Source organism: Somniosus microcephalus, chromosome 5, assembly GCF_052327205.1.
Source record: "Somniosus microcephalus isolate GS21.2 chromosome 5, FLI_Smic_1.0, whole genome shotgun sequence".
NCBI lineage: Eukaryota > Metazoa > Chordata > Chondrichthyes > Squaliformes > Somniosidae > Somniosus > Somniosus microcephalus.
In genome coordinates, this window is record NC_140991.1 from 282,225,913 (window position 1) to 282,239,165 (window position 13,253).

At 44.4% G+C, this 13,253-nt stretch overlaps 1 protein-coding gene across 1 annotated transcript in view; it reads left to right on the forward strand.

The window, feature by feature from the left end:
* The first annotated feature begins 7,071 nt into the window (after positions 1-7,071).
* LOC147117767 (collagen alpha-6(VI) chain-like) overlaps positions 7,072-13,253 on the forward strand; it is a 206,573-nt gene continuing 200,391 nt past the window's right edge. Inside the window, exon 1 of the mRNA XM_085989029.1 lies at positions 7,072-7,109. The gene's annotated coding sequence lies outside the window, so the exon portion shown is untranslated. The remainder of the gene's footprint in view (positions 7,110-13,253) is intronic.

Here is a 13,253-nt window from a genome sequence, read left to right on the forward strand (position 1 = left end):
ATTTTCCGGTGCTGGAGCCTTGAATACTGCCTCAATCTTTTCTGGGGACTTATGTAACCCCTCTTCATCAATAACGTGGCCACAATACGAGATCTGCTTCTGGAAAAACTCGCATTTGTGGTGATTAGCTCGGAGCCCATATTCCTTCAATCTAGTGAGCACCTGCTCCAGGTTGGCGAGGTGATCACTGTCATTTTCGCCCGTGACCAGGATGTCATCCAAATAACACTGGGTCTCTGGAGTCCCTTGCAGGACTTGATCCATTGCCCTTTGCCAAATAGCCGGAGCTGATGCTACCCCGAACACCAGCCGGTTGTATTGGTAGAGACCTTTATGAGCGTTGATCGTGAGGTATTGTTTCGAGGCGTCTTCTACCTCCATTTGCAGGTACGCCTGGGCCAGATCAATCTTAGTGAAGCGTTTCCCTCCAGATAGCGAGGCAAACATATCTTCAATCCGCGGAAGTGCATATTGTACCGTGTGAAGGACTGGGTTCACTGTCACCTTAAAGTCCCCACAGATGCAAACCTTCTTTGGTTCCCCAGGCGTATTACTCAATGACCTCTTCATTACAGGAACGATGGGTGTAGCCCACTCGCTCCAGTCCACTTTGGACAGTACTCCTGAACATTCCAAACCTTCCAGCTCTGCTTCGACGGCTGGGCGGATCGCATAAGGCACCGGTCTGGCCTTAAAATACTTTGCGCTTGCATTTTCCTCTATTTTGATCGTCGCTGTTATGCCTTTTAATGTTCCGAGTTCCTCCTGGAATACTTCTTGTGCGTCAGTTAGCATTTTTGACAGTCATCCAGGTGTGACGTCGTCATCCTTTTTGGCATCTACAGTCAGTGCTTGTATGGAATGCTAATCTAGCTGTATCTTCCGGATCCATTCACGTCCTAGTACTGGTGGTCCTCCCTCTGGCAATACATATAGGCCCATTTTTGGTGTTTCCTTGCCGTTATATATAACGTTCACCCTTATTTTTCCTTTGCGGTAGACTTTTTGCCCCGTGTACGTCTTCAAGATGACCTCTGTATCTCTCAAGGGTATATGTGAGAATAGCCGCTTGTAGTCCCTTCGGTTTATGACTGTTAGGGCTGATCCTGTGTCCAATTCCATTTTCACTTGGACTCCGGCTATCTTGAGCGTTACCCAGATAGTTTGGTGATCCTCCGTTTTGATCACATTATGTAGTTTCAGGCAACCCAGCTCCTTGCTTCCGGAGTCTGTATCCCTTTTCTGTTCGTCTGAACTACTCTCCGTCACCTTATGTACCTTCTTGTACTTCTCCGGTGGAGATTTCCTGCTGCTGGTTTTCTTTTCTGACCTGCAGACTCTTGCTATGTGTCCTACTTTTCCACACTGTCTGCACACTTGGTCCTTGAACCAGCAATCCTTATGGTCGTGTGTTGTTCTGCCGCAGCGATAGCACTTCACTGTTCCATATGCCATTTCATTTGTGCCATATTCTTGCGGTCTCCATTGCATCTCAGCCGCACCCCGTGCTACTGCTTCGTGTGATACTGCCATGCTGAAAGCCTTGTCCAGCGTAAGATCCTTTTCTGATAGAAGCCGTTTCTGGGTTCCTTCACTTTGAAGCCCACACACGAACTTGTCCCTTAAAGTATCTGCTAGTCCCGTTCCAAACTGGCAGTGTTTCAATAGCTTGCGCAGTTCCATTAAATACTCAGCATTACTTTCATCTTTATGCTGGTTCCTTTTGTGAAACTTAAATCTTTCTGCTATCAGCAGCGGTGTGGGGTTTAAGTGGTCCCGTAGGATTGGCACTATGTTTTCAAAATTATTTTCTGGTTTCTCTGGGGTTACTAGGTTTCGCAGTAAGCCATACGTTTTTGCACCCATTGGATTCAACAATACCAGCGCTTTCTTGTCATCTGGCACTTCATTCGCCTTGCAGTATACTTCAATGCGTTCGACATATGTCGTCCAATCTTCGACTTCATTGTCGAACGCTGTGATACTGCCACTCTTTGGCATTTTTGGGTGTGGTTAGACTGGCTCAAAATGGCGTCTCCTGCGCTCTCCCTTCTTCTCCGCTGCGGCTCAAAATGGCGTCTCCCGCGCTCTCCCTTCTTCTCTGCTGCGGCTCAAAATGGCGTCTCCCGCACTCTCCCTTCTTAATGGCGTCTCCCGCGCTCTCCCTTCTTCTCCGCTGCAGCTCGGCCCTTGAACACCGGCTGTGCTCTGCGCGTTTTCCGGCGCGCTTCTCTCTCTCTTTGCCGCTGCTTGGCCCTTGAACACCGGCTGCGCACTGTGCACTCTACCCTCTCTCTTCTCCCGTTGACGCCGCTCGGTCCTGAACACCAGCTGCGCCCTGTGCGCTCTACCCTCTCTCTTCTCCCGTCGACGCTGCTCGGCCTTTTCTGTGCCATCGGCCGGCTCTAGCCGCCGCTGTCCGGGAAGGGTCTGCGCCGTACCTGCTGCCAGCCCGCTTAGCTGGACCACCGTGACTGGAGAACCAAGCCCAGCTCTCAACAGCCTCCCCTGCGATGCTCAAATCTCCGCTGGATGGTCGACGCCCGTGCTTCTGGACTCGGCCTTCTTCTTTCACTGTTCTCCAGGAGCGAATCCCTGGGAGGTGATGCAGAGTTGCAGGTAGGTTTGAATCGCCTCGTCGCCACTGTTAGATCCGTGTATCTTGATGTTGTATTTCCTTCAATAATGAGACAAGAGACTGCAGGGAACAATCAACAGGTGTTTACTGGATGAGGGTTACTTTAAAACTAACTCTACAGATCCCTACTCAGGGTTTACATACAGGTGTGGTCACTGCCGGTACTACAGTATACAGGAGCTGTAAAAAGTAGTTCTCCCCTTAAAGGTACATACACTACAAGAAGGACGCCATTGTTTGCAAACAATGATGCTATGTCTGTGCACATCAATTCACACTTCACAACTATGCCATCTCATAAAAACAACTTCCAAATCAAAGCGAAACTACCTGCATGCACAACAAATTGAATGCAACATAATTTCAATGAAAACCCATATCCTGTGTATTCCTAGTACTTTTGTTTAAGGTGCTTCCCTTGGAACCTTGAAAAGGAAAAATTTGCAGGGCTATGGGGAAAGAACAGGGAAAGTAGAACTGATTGGATTGCTCTTTCAAAAGAGCCGCACAACCACAATGAGCCAAATTGTCTCGTTCCGTGCTGTAAGATTCTATGCTGCAAGTGTGTGACCTCTTAAGAGTAATCTAATGCTCCTTCTTAGCGTTATCTGGGAGACAGGAGTGCATGAAATGGCTAGTTGCTAAAATTCAACAGAATCTTGGAACTGTGGTGGCCAGTGCCTCATGGCAGCTAGGTCCTGAGATGAACCTGCTGAAGGCTGCGCCTTTTGTGCTGCTACATAAGCAGAAGTAGCTCTGCCATCTTTCTGCCACATGCACTTGAGGGGGGTGGCAGGATGTCACTCATTTGGTATTATCATGTAAGACAACAGCATCATGTGTGCAGCATGCGCACTCCTACCATGACACTAGAACTGAGCACTCACACTGCAGAGCCACCAAGCTGGGAAAGCAGACCAAATGGCCCCAGTCAGATCAGTGAAGCCCTGACATACACCAAACTCATGCTCCATGTGCCACATGTATTTCTCTTCTGGCTCACTATTTATTGCCTCTTAGATGGTTGTGATGCTTGTCTGGGCTGGTGCTTGGTAGGGTGACAGTAATTGACGGTACACACAATGAACTGCTGCTAGGGTTAAAAGCAGAGGGGCCCGGTACGTCTTTCCTCTCTTTTTTCTTGCTGTGCCACATTCAGAGGAGTAGAAGAGGTTAGAATGGATTGCTGAGGAGCACAGTTCACATGTAACTTTCAGTGGAATAAGTATCATGAGGGTTTCATGATTAGTTTGCTGGCAGGTAATGCAAAGTACAATAGGATAAAAAGGAAGAGAAGCAGAATGTCATGCTGGCACCTGTTCTCCTGCTCCCCATTTCTGACTCCATGTTTTGGCTGCCTCCAATGAGCTCCAGCGCTTCCTTCTTGTTGGGGATGAGGGCAGAAATTGGGATGCCTACCACTTGTGGTGAATCACTTTCTTATGGGAAAGTGCCTGGTGATGGAAGACTAAACAAGGGTATCAGCAATGGAAAAAAATCCCTCCATAAAACTGAGAAGGGGAGGAGATTAAGTGCTTAGTGGTGGGATTATATTAAAAATGTTGGAAATGGTCCAAGAATATCTGGTGGAATTGGAGGCTAGTTGAATGGAATCTGAGGACAAGAGGGACAGTGTCTTTGTTATGAGAAGAAGGATAAGGTTGAGATCAGAGGCACAGGCAATAGGGTTCATATGGTAAAGGGCGTTGTTGATCACAGATAAGGGAAACCTAAGACAGAGAAAAGAGGAGGACAGTTCAGAAGTGCTGGTGCAGTAAGTGGTGTCACTAGAGCTGATCTGATAGAAACAGAGAAACTCTGGGTTGGAGTTTGCAAAGTAAAGAGTAGGGAGAAATATTTCCAAGTAGTTTTTATTCTGTGGGCTTGTAATAGATATCTGTGAAATATCTGTTTCCATAGATGGAGAGAAAGAAATCAGGAAGAGTCAGAGATAAATCCTTTAAAAGTGAGGGACAAGTAGAAATTCTCCACATTGGAGAAAACACCAGTAGTACAATCAACAATCTAATAGAGGAAGAGATCGGGGAATAGACCCGACTAGAATTGGAATAAACAGTTCCAACATATCTATTATATTTTAAATGTTGTATGCGCAACACACATTTCATTGAAAACTCTTATAGTCATCTTGCTTCTGTGGGCAAACCCATTATATTGTATGCAGTACCAATATCTCTAGGTGGCGCTATGATAGGAGTTATCAATGTCAAGAATCTTACACCATGACTATCACAAAACCACTCACTGCAGCATTGTGGTAGGTTTGAGAGCATATTCATTAGTCGCTTAAAGGTTGTTAAGCTATAATAATTAAATACTGGCCTGAATTTGTACTAATAATGGTGAGGCGCTCAGTACTTGCTGTTATTACTGGGTAAAACTAACAGAAACTTCTGCCGTCCGCACATGCGCAGTTCTGTGCAGAAATCCGGAAGTTCCTGTCAGTGATACCCTGCTCCTCCACAGGCTACACTGTTGCAGTCTTCGCCAATGGAATCTGCAGAGAAACCATGTTATGGCATGAACATAGGCTAATTGCTCACTAGTTCCACACTAAAGACAGATTTAAAAGCTAGTGCTTGTAGAATCTGGAGTAATAGTTTTTAACGGCATAATAAGTGATATATACTGCTGAACAACCTCTTTGGCCCTGAAAATTAAATTTTACAAGTGTGGAGTCTCATTCCTTCAAAAGAAAATTAATGTTGCTGACTTAAAAAAAGAATGATTTTTTTAATAAAGTTTGTGTTTTTCTATTTAATGTTGCTCCCTTAATCCCATGTGTATGTCCCAATTTTTACTTAGCTTTATGTACAATGATTTAAATGTAATTTATATTTCCTGTTTTTTACTTCCTGCTTTGCAGTCTGAGTGGCTCTGTGAGGATTCTCCAATCTGATTGGTTGAACAGACCCCCTGCTGTTTGACGTGTTCACAGATGCCACAGATCCCAAGTAGAAGGCACCAAATTGAAAAAGATGCCAGAAGAGTGGAAGTCTCTGCTGACAAGCCCGCTAAAAGTCTGTGAGCAACTGTAAGCGAGGTGAACGGCCGCTCACAGCAAAATCCGGGCCCATGTTATTGAATTGTTATTGACTGCCTGAAACTGCCCCCTTGCAGTACACCAGTAAACTTCACCATCTTGACTTTAGTGAGCACAGATAAACATTCAGATGCTTGGCATTCTAAAAGCTCTCCATGGAAACAAATCCTGCCTGTTTGAACCTTGCTCTACCCTTGAACTCCAAGTTCCACTTAGCAAAGAGAAATTATTGAAGGCTACAACAAGTTTGGCCAGGAAGAGGACGATGATGATGGATGGAACCTCATTGGAACACTACTAGAGGGAGTATCAGAGGACCTGGTGACCATCCTGATGAGGGATGGAGGTGTAACAGAACTGGATATGCATGCTGATGAGATGATTGCGGTTAGAGCACCTGAAAATTTCAAAGGGACAGAGCATCAGAAGGATCATGGATTTAGGTAGGTATAGAGTGGACAAGGGGAAAGATAATGGAGTCAATATGAGGATAGAATTTTGGTGGGACAGAAGAAGTGGTGGGTTTCCTGAGACAGACCTGTTGGCGAACCATGAGGAGAAAGAAAAACAGGCAATGCAGGGTTGAGGAACAATGAGAGTGGAGATAACAGGGGAGAGGGGAGATCTCCAGAAAAGGTGTAATCAGTGACATTCCAGCAAATCTAATTATTTCAGATTTTCAACCTTTTATTTTATCTCCACTGTCTTGGCCATGTTATATGACTGAAGATCTGGGTAGGTTGTATTAGAGTGTCAGTCTGGTTTGATATGAATAACCTTTCTTCTCATCCACAAAATCTTGTGCTGAAAAGATTCAAAATGAGCAGATAGAGGTAGAAATACTTATGAAACAGGATAATTTAAAATGAAGAAGAAAAATCAGATAGCAAACTTCCTTCCAACATTTTTGAGTCTGGTGATGAAGAATAATTACTGCTAGAACTGGCAGAGAGCAAAATAGCACTCCACATAATCAATGTCAAGGATAGGAATGTTTTTACAAGGCAGCCTTGTTTTTACAACATCAAGTCCATCTGTGGCTGCTTTCAACCCTTTCTCCTGAACAGCATCTTGAAAAAGATGCACAAATACACACATGAATAAGTTAACCACTACTATGACTCCAAATATTATTTGGACTTTATTTTGACCAGTCCCGTTCTTCTGGTTTCTTAGCTATTCCAGGCTTCACTAAGTGGCCTCATACAGTAATTTGGATTTTAATATTCAGACAGTATGCCAAGGGTTAATCAGTCCTGATTTTTTGCCACCAGGAGATGCTCGCTAGCATTGGCAGTGAGGCGAGGGAGGAGGAGCTTCTCAGAGCTTTATTAATGTGAAACTGGAATATTAGCTTGGAGTTTCAGAACCTGCTCTGAACAGTGCAGCTGTAAGTCGCCTGGTGTAGTAAGTAGTACTTTTCTTTTAAAATGTTGGCATAATGCATTTTGAATATGAAGTAAAAATGTTACATGGACACACTTTAGCTTTGCCAATTAGATGTATAATAATTCAGCAGTGCAGATTTTTATCATAACAATTGTTAGTTACAAAATATGAAATATTCCAAGAACATTAAGATTATACATTAAGCGGATTCTGTATTTGTACAAAGCTTTTGTATCACAAGGAATTTAAATAATTACTTAAATTTTAAATTGAAACATTTTATTCAGTATGTAATCTTTCACAGGGGAATGTTTTTATTTGGAAATTAATATGATTTACAGGAAAGTTTAAGGTTAAATATTGCTTTTTGGATCATATCACTAGTTTGATACAAATTTAATGACATTTTACAGCAGCTGTGATGTTTCTGTGTTCACCACTTTTATGTTACATTGCACATTTGAGATTTTACTTTGCCTGAACTGGAGTGCTAGTTGATCTATTGATTTATATATCTGGATCTCTCTCACTTATTTCTCTTGGCGCAATCTTGCAACAGAAAACTAGTTTTTATATTTAACTTATCAGATTGGTTGCATCACAGAATCATAGAAATTTACAGCACAGAAGGAGGCCATTCGGTCCATCTTGTCCGTGCCGGCTGACAAAGAGCTATCCACCCTAATCCCACTTTCCAGCACTTGGTCCATATCCTTGTAGGTTACGGCACTTCAAGTGCATATCCAAGTACTTTTTAAATGTGATGAGGGTCTCTGCCTCTACCACCCTTTCAGGCAATGAGTTCCAGACTCCCACCACCCTCTGGGTGAAAAACTTTCTCCTCAAATCCCCTCTAAACTTCTGACCAATTACTTTAAATCTATGCCCCCTAGTTATTTACCTTTCTGCTAAGGGAAATAGTTCCTTCCTATCCACTCTATCTAGGCCCCTCATAATTTTATACATCTCAATTAGGTCTCCCCTCAACTTCCTCTGTTCCAAAGAAAACAACCCCAGCCTCTCCAATCTTTCATTATAGCTAAAATTCCCCAGTCCAGGCAACATCCTCGTAAATCACCTCTGTACCCTCCCTAGCACAATCACATCTTTCCTGTAATGTGGTGACCAGAACTGCACGCAGTATTCTAGCTGAGGCCTAACTAGCATTTTATACAGTTCAAGCATAACCTCCCTGCTCTTATATTCTATGCCTCGGCTAATAAAGACAAGTATCCCGTATGCCTTCTTAACCACCTTATCTACCTCTCCTGCTACCTTCAGGGATCTATGGACATGCACTCCAAGGTCCCTCTGTTTCTCTGCACTTCTCAGTGTCTAACCATTTATTGTGTATTCCCTTGCCTTGTAAGCCCTCCCCAAATGCATTACCCCGCACTTGTCCGGATTGAATTCCATTTGCCACTGTTCTGCCCACCTGACCAGTCCATTGATATCTTCCTGCAGTCTGCAGTTTTCTTCTTCATTATCCACCGCATGGCCAATTTTAGTATCATCTGCAAACTTCTTAATCATACCCTCTACATTCAAGTCTAAATCATTGATATATATCACAAAAAGCAAGGGACCTAGTACTGAGCCCTGCAGAACCCCACTGGAAACAGCTTTCCAGTCACAAAAACATCCATCGACCACAACCCTTTGCTTCCTACTTCTGAGCCAATTTTGGATGGTTTTGATCAAATTACTATTTTTTCCACAAATGAAAAAAAATGTTCTTAACAACAACCCCTCCAAAAAGGTAAAAAAAGCTTATCACTCGCATCGTCAACCCAGCTGGTAGTCAAAGCAAAAAATAAAATATGTATTTAAAAAACAAACCCTTCAGAAGGCTGAAGATACATTTCAGTCTCATTTACCAAAATAAAAGTGAAAATAGGATGCTACAATATTTTAAAACGTGTAAACGTGAGATTTGTGACCCAGACTGAATCAGAAATTAGTGATAAAGTGACAAGTGTGTTTTAATTTTTCAGTCACATCATATAGTTTCTGAGTATGTACTAGTATCATCAGTACTTAGTGACATTTTTACACTTTTTCGCTGTAATTAAAATGGCATATCTTTATGGTTTAGGAGGGGCAGGTTCAATATTCACATTGTGGGATAATGGAGGGCTATTTTTTCATTTGCTTGAGGAAAACAGAAGAAATGCCCATTTTTAAAAGTAATTTGAATCTGGTACTGAAATAGCCAGATGATGTGATTAAGAAACATGCAACTTGTGAGAGTATGATTTCATCAAGGGAAGAACAAATAAACCCAGCTAATCACAAAACACTTGCAATACTGATCCTTTAAACATCAGTAATGAGCCACTTAATATTGATATGTTCATTCATTCAGCTGTGGAGTGTACAATTTTTGTGAGAAATGCACGAACACCAAAAAGTCAATTCTAATGACTAGGGCCAAGAGGTAGTGGTCAAAGCTGTAGTGGAGTGGAGCAAGTGTTTGATACAGCAATTTAAAGGAGACAGCTAATGTGGCAAGAAGTCATGGATAGAGTCATTGTGGTCCCGACAACTCTAGGAATCTGGTGGAAGGTCCGTAAGATATTATCTGTATAATTTTTAAACACTCAAGGTAAGACTTCAGTATATGACTATAAAGTGGCCTATAAATTCCATAGGGGGCGAAATCCAGCACCTTTGCGCCTGCCGTTAGTGTCTCCGGGGGGTGCTAACGGGGCATAAAGGGGTTATTGCCCAGGGGGAGCGAAAAAGCACCTCACATGAAATTCGGCGGGGCATTGCTGAGGCGCTACCAGATAGCGCTGGACCCCTGTCAATAGCACCCTGGACCACCGTGCCTCCGGCGATGACGTCATCACCGTGAGCCGCAACCCATTAGTGCCCCACTGCATCTCCTTACCGCGACGCGTGCTACCATTTTCTTTTCTCATTCGACCTCTAGGTCTGCCCTCCGTGGTGTGTCATGGCATGATCCTGGCCGCCATCATGCAGCCCGGCACCGCAGCTCAGCACCGGACTGCTGCCATAGCGCCATGCCCCCCTGGTGGCCTAGTGTGGGCTATTGGAGGCCCTGCAGAGTGCGCAGCAGCCCTCCCCTTTAACTGAATGGGAGGGGCGTTGAAACGAGGCAGGGGTCCGCGGAGCCCTGCCAATTGCATGCCTCAGTTACCGACCCACCAGGAAGTGGAGCACCCAACATTATGCTCCACTTCCTGAGCGGGGCAGTAAGGCGAATTTCGCGGCCAGGGCAGGACTTCCTTGCCAGGCGCAGGATATCCTGCCTCGCCAACGTTACCGTCTCGAAACGGCGCGCTACCTAATTTCACTTCCAAAATTTTTAAAGCAGAAATATATCTGTTTTCTGGCCTGTCAGAGTTCTGCTCCAGCTAAGATGCATGATAAAATCTGATGGAAGTGAGGCCAGGTAAAAGATGCTTCCGCCCCCCAAGTGGAAATGACGGGATAATGATGTATGATATCATTTGTCAGAAATCCTGCAAGTTCTGCATTTGACTTGAATCACACCAGTATAAAGCAGCCTTGAGTTGCCTGCATGACTTGCACAAGTAGAAAACTATCACAATGCCTTCATCCTAAGGAACTCTAGCATCTCTCCTTTTTTCCAGGGAGAAGGTGAAGGGTCTCTGCTAGCTCTTTGGTGGCAAGGCCTATCCCATGCTGCCTTGGCTAATGATCCCTATCTGTATCCCCTCCGTTGGTGCAGAAGAAATGCATAATGAGGCCCATATCAGGTCTCCTGTAATCGTGGATCACACCATAGGCATTCTGACGGTACATTTCCGCTGCCTCCATTGATTGGGGGAGGGTTTGGCAGTACAAACCACCAACATCTCCAGAATAGTTGTGGCATGCTATATATCCTGCATAATTTTGCCCTGATGAAGGGGATTTCAGTGGCGATCCCAGAAGAGGAAGAGGAGCCAGTAATCATATCTTAGGAGCCCTTTTCCTAGACTCAGCAGCAGGAAAAAGCAGAGGAGGCCACAGGATCTGAAGGGAGACAGATTAAACAACATCCGATAAATCTCCTTCTCCAACAAATAAAGACAAAAAAATTTGTCTCTTAAACTGACCAGAATACCCTCGTCCTTAATGACAACCCAACATCTTGCCCTGTTCCCTTCAATTATTTACCAAGAAGAAGCTCCATTCTTCTTGTCAATCCTCTATAAAGGAAATTCTCCAAAATCGCTGAAACACAAAATGCAACCAAAGAACCAACATACTTCTGAACACTGGGCTTCATATCACAAAGTGTTTTTACTCCATCGCTACTGGAAGTGTTAACGCAAAGCTCCATAGTATGCTCTTAAGCCCCGATTTTAACCCCCATACATGATGAGAATGAGACGTGTAGGGGATTAAAATGCTTGCGGCGACCGACTCACCTGATCTTCACTGGCTGGCTTTGCGCCATGTGCCATTTTAAGAGGTATGCTCTTGCCAGCTAGTGACACCCTCGCACTAGGTAGGCGAGGGTCTCATTGAAATTCAAATGTCGGGCTCTGATGACATCATTCAGACCCCAACTGTTTTTTAAATGATCAGCAGTCAAATTTGGCACCCAATCCCGGCCTCAACAGGAGCACTGGGTGCAAAGGAAAAGCAAGCCCAGAAGGCCAAAAAGGAAAGTGCATTTTTAAAAAGTGATTACTTTGTGGGCCAGGAGGAGCAGGAGTGTTGCTCCGGGCTCCACAAGGAAACCTGAGGCCCCAGGCTACCCTCCCCTGATCACGATCACCTACTTTCCGCCCACCACTTACCTGAATGCCTGGAACCATTCCGGCGGATCCACGACCTCTTGTTGCGATTGTTCGTCAGCTTGCTGTCATTGACGCTGCATTTAGGCGGCAGTCTGGCCCAGTATATTTAAATGAGGCCTGGGAGTTAAAATGGCCTGACGCCCACCCCACCAGTCCCATGGTCGCCCCTCAACCCCAGTTAAAATCGGGGCTTTAGACTTTATTAGAAATGTCACAGAGATAGATGTCAATAATTATCTTTATCTCCAATTATTTTACTTAATGAAGCAGCAAACAAAGATTGCTGCCTCATTAATATGTATAACAAGTGCTTCCTTTACTCACCATATTTCTCTGTCGAGGTGTATTCTTAATCTGGTGCTTACCTGGGTGCAACCCTGAGGGGTGGCCCATAGCTCAGAGCTCCTGACTCCCGGTGGGGAGGTGGGTGGGGGCGGGCTCATCTGCAGGTTGCGTTGCCTCTACAGCTGCATGGCAGCTGGCACTTACAAGAGCTTTTATCAGAGTGATGCTAGCATCATGAGAGTAGGCTTGTGCCAGACCACTTGTTCTGGGTCCAGGTTCTGCATACCCACAGATCAGGTTAGCACAAACCTTGGGGGGGAATTTTTCAAAAGGCCAGCGGGTGCGTTTGGTGGTGGTTTGGGTGGGAAAATATATTTTTTTGACAGCAGGTCAGGACCCCGATGTCAACCGCTGCCACGCGCCTTTCCCAAATGTCGGGTCTGTCAGCACTGAACAGACCCGACATGGAGCGGCAGGGGAGGCAATTGAGCCAATTATTGGCTTGTTTAGAAGCCCTTAACAATGATATTTTACTCACCTTTTAGCTTTACCAGGTCGCCCACAGATTTCACGCTTCACCTAGACCCCATCTGTTCATCTGAGGTGGAGGTTGAGTGGCCATTGAAGCAGATGATTGGTGACAGCGTTAAAACTTGTATAAAACCTCACAATTTACACCTGCACTCTTTCCAAACCCAGAGATTCTTTGGTTTCTCCTTTTGGAAGACAGATTGTGCAATGAGAAGGGGTTAATTAACAATCTTATTGTGCGGGATCCTTTAGGGGAGAGTGACCATAACATAATAGAATTCTTCATTAAGATGGAAAGTGAAGAAGTCTAATCCAAAACTAGGGTCCTAAATCTAAACAAAGGAAACTACGATGGTATGAGGAGTGAGTTGGCTATGATAGATTGGGGAACGTCATTAAAAGGCATGACGGTGGATGGGCAATGGCTAACATTTAAGGAACGAATGCCTGAATTGCAACAGTTATACATTCCTTTCTGGTGCAAAAACAAAAAAGTAAAAGTGGCTGAACCATGGCTAACAAAAGAAATTAAGGATAGTATTAGATCCAAAGAAGGGTCAGAGTTGCC